The sequence below is a fragment of the Myotis brandtii genome, unplaced genomic scaffold, assembly GCF_000412655.1.
Source record: "Myotis brandtii unplaced genomic scaffold, ASM41265v1 scaffold45, whole genome shotgun sequence".
Lineage (NCBI taxonomy): Eukaryota > Metazoa > Chordata > Mammalia > Chiroptera > Vespertilionidae > Myotis > Myotis brandtii.
The window spans coordinates 6,644,447-6,648,542 of record NW_005367209.1 but is presented as its reverse complement, the minus strand read 5'-3'; positions in this window follow the sequence as shown (position 1 = coordinate 6,648,542).

Here is a 4,096-nt window from a genome sequence, read left to right as displayed (position 1 = left end):
GACGATGAAGAGTGACTGCTAATAATTACAGGATTTCTTTTGGAGATGATGAACATGCTCTAAAAATTAGATGGTAGTGATGATTGCACAATTCTGTGACTATAACTAAAGTCCAATAAATTGTACACTCTAAATGGGTGAATCTTATGGTATGTGAATTATTTCTCAACAACCTTTTGCTGCATAGGGCCCACATTCCAACCACTGTACCACATCATCCAGGGCCCAACAATTCCACTTTAAAAAATATATATGTTTTTATTGACTTTTAGAGAGAGGAAGGGAAAGAGATAGAAACATCGATGAGAGAGGAACATCATAGATCAGCTGCCTCCTGTACGCCCCCAACTGGGGATCAGCTCGCAACCTGGGCATATACCCTGACCAGGAATTGAACCGTGACTTCCTGGTTCATAGGTTGACGCTCAACCACTGAGCAACACCAGCCAAGTGCAACAATTCCACTTTTAAAGAAACTCAGATAGGGACAGGTGAAGTAAGTCCAAAGATGTTTATGGCACATTTTTGTGACAATAAAATTTGGGAGGGTGGATTTAATATCCATCAATAGGAGAGCAAATGTGAAATATGAATCAAATGTGGAATATTCATTCAATGTTATATTATACAACAATTAAATGAATAAGATAAATTTTAGAAACAGAGTTCAGTGAACTAAAAAGAATATTTGCAATATGACAGCTGTATTAGTCAAATTTCTCCAAAGAAACCAAACCAGTTATATATATTCAACATCCTTCACAATATAAATGCAAATTAAAATTTAATTTTCACTAAGAATAGCAAAGCTAACTTCTAGCTGGTGTGGCTCAGTTGGTTGGAGCATCCTCCTCCTGTGTACCAAAGGTTGAAGGTTCAATCCAGGTCTGGGCACATCGATATTTCTCCCTCATATCGATGCTTCTCTCTTTCCCTCTCCCTTCCTCCCTCTCTAAAAAAGGCGATAAAAAATAGATTAACAAAATTAAAATAATACTCATTCTTACAGTTTCTGACAATGGGAAAATTGGTATAACTTCTATGGAGGACAATTTGACAACATCTAACAGAATCACAAATACACAGATTGGCCTGCCTTTTGACCCAGAAAATTTCCCTTCTAGGAGTTTATCCCACAGATTTTTTTTTACATATGTGTGAAATTACATATGTTTAAGTATGTAGCAAGTACTGGTAATTGTCCACCAATACCCATTTTTCTCTCTTCCTTATAAAAGAACTTGATTTTGTCAATGGTGACAAGTTCAATAAAATCCTATCATTTTTAAGTGAGTGTAGCCACATGGCACAGTCCTGGCCAATCCTATATAATAAAAGGCTAATATGCAAATAGACCGAACGATGGAACAACCAGAACCGAACAACCAGTAGCTATGAAATGCGCTGACCACCAGGGGGCATGTGCAGAACATGGTGGGCGTTGGCCATGGTGGGATGGTGGAGCAGGTGAGTGGGGGCGCCAGATCAAGGTGGGGCACTGGTCGCTGTCATCAGGGCGAGCCTCTGGTGGTTACTGAAAATTCTTTGCTCCCACGCGCATGCTCCCGCCTAGTGCTCGCACCTGCAACCAGTGCTGGAGCCACTGCTTGCACCCACTGCCTGTGCCCGGCGCTGGTCCCAATCACTCAGCACCATCAGTGGGTGTGAGTGGTGGCTGCTGGCCCTGATCACCCCTGAGGGCTTCTCCACCTCCCCCTGCCCCTGAGGGGCGATCGGGGCAGCAGCCGCGGCTCGCACCCACTGATGGAACCGGCCCCAACTTGCACCCACTGCTGGCACTGGCCCCAATCACTCCACTCCATCAGTGGGTGTGAGCAGGGCCGGCGCTGTCAGTGCGTGGGAGCAGCAGTGGCAGGAGCAGGGCTGCTGGCAGATGGGACTGTGGGCCTTGGTGGGAGGGGCTGGCTGGGGGCACTAAGGTTGGGCTGAGACCCGCTCCTGTGCCCACTGCAGCCTCGTGGCCCACAGTTCCTTCCAAGGTGCACGAATCCGTGCATTGGGCCCCTATAAGCCAAAGACATTGGTTGGATTTCAAAGAAAATTATTTAAGAACAGCACCCATGAACATGTCTTTTGGCTCTTTGCCCTTGCCTTTTCTTTTTTTTTTTTTTTTCTGGCCTGCAATGCAGAAACAATGTCTGGAGGAGCAGCAACCATTTTGTGAGTATGAGGGTGAAAACACACACACACACACACACACACACACACACACACACAGGCAAAGAGTATACAAAGAGCCTGACTCCCTGAAAGTGGTATTGAGCCACTGTCCCTGTACTGAAATTCCTTCTTCTGATGCTGTTCTAAGAAAAGAAAATATATCCTATTTGATTAAGATTTTTTAAGTTAAATTTTCTTTTATCTTCAGCCAAATGTAATCCTCACTGAATCAAAAGATTTTCATGGTAATACCAATGGCCACATTGTTAATAATACTAATAAAATTGAAACAGTCTAAATGTCCATTAATAGGAGTCAGGCTAAATAAATGATGGTACACGTGCAATAAGACACTATGCAGCCAGAAAGATGAATGAGGAATATCCATAGGTATTGATAAATCAGGATCTTCAAAATAAATCATTAAATGAAAAAATAAAGATGGAAAACAATGTGCCTACTGAGCTATCATTAGGGTAAACAAAAAAGGAGGGGTGCAGTTTGGCCAAGGGAAACAGGGCTTTGCAGAAAAGCCTGTTTCTCAAGATTCCAGGGAAACAGGGGAAGCTTCTGATGGTGTACAACGAGAAGTGAGGATTAGGGAAGCTGCTGCCCCCTTAATCTCTCACCTCCCCCTCTTCTGCTTTGGCAGCTAATTCATCCACAAGTCTCGGGTCCTCTTGTGGAACACTTTCTTGTGTTATAATACTCCAAGGAGTCAAGTGGGCTGAGAGAGTTTCAGAGTGAGCTGGATGACTAGGTGGGTGGTTGGAATGAGAAGCCTCTGCTCTGAGGGCAAGTCTGGCAAGACAATATTGACTATGCTACTGTCCTCTGGCAAGCTGTCATGGACCCATTTCTTAGTCCTAGAGAGAGAGGGGCTGAAAGCAGAAACTGATTGGTTGTCACATAAAATCTTAGTGAGATGTTGGAAGTTTAAAGTTGTCTCTTTAAGGCCATCATGTAAGAAAGTGGCCTTGAGGTATATTTCAGCAGTTTCAGCACAGAGTGACCTTGGCATCAGATACACTTCACAAAGATATCTATAATAATAAAAGGGTAATATGCTAATTAGACCAGACATCTTCCGGACGTCATTCCGGAAGTCCTTCCTGATAAAGCCAAGGCCAGAGGGAAGCCAGCCAGGGTCCCAGGTGCTGGAGGGAAGCTGGTGCCAGCAGCTGGGGGAAGGAAGGCTTACTCTTGCATGAATTTCATGCTTCGGGCCTCTTGTAAGAAATAAAAGGGCGGATCGCTTCTCAGCCTTTTGGCTATACTAAGATCAAGTATAGTATCTGTTCTTATCAGTTTAATATCTGATACAAATACCAAAAAGGAAAAAAAAAAGAAATATAAGGGCAGAGACAAAGCTCTTTCTTTTCATACAATAGAGGCCTGACTGGTGACCTTTGCAGAGGGAGAATGGGGGATTCTAAGAGGACTACACAAAAGTGCTCCCCGGTCACTTCAAGAATACAAAGGAGTCTGTGGTAGAGGGGAACTGAAAGTTTTAAAGTATTGATCATATCCATTAAATAAGCCCTTGTATTTAAAATAACTATGACATCATAATGCACAAGGCCTTGATTTCCTAAAAAAATCTCTGTTCAGAATTTTGGTAGAAATATTAGGTAATAGAGTGTTCATCTCAATGAGTCACATCAGTCAGCTGGTCACATTAGTAATTATGCTAAATGTAATCCCTTGGTCAAAATGATGACTACAGCTCTAGCCAGGTTGGCTCAGTGGATAGAGCATCAGGATGCAGACTTGCCTGGATTCTTGTTCCGGCATCAAGAAGGGTTCAGGAAATCTGGAGAAGGCTGTGTGTAGATTAATAAAGAGTCCAGAGATGAAGCATAATTTTGAAAGGCATTTGGGGGTCAGAGGAGCCTAGTTTAAAGGAAACTAAGAT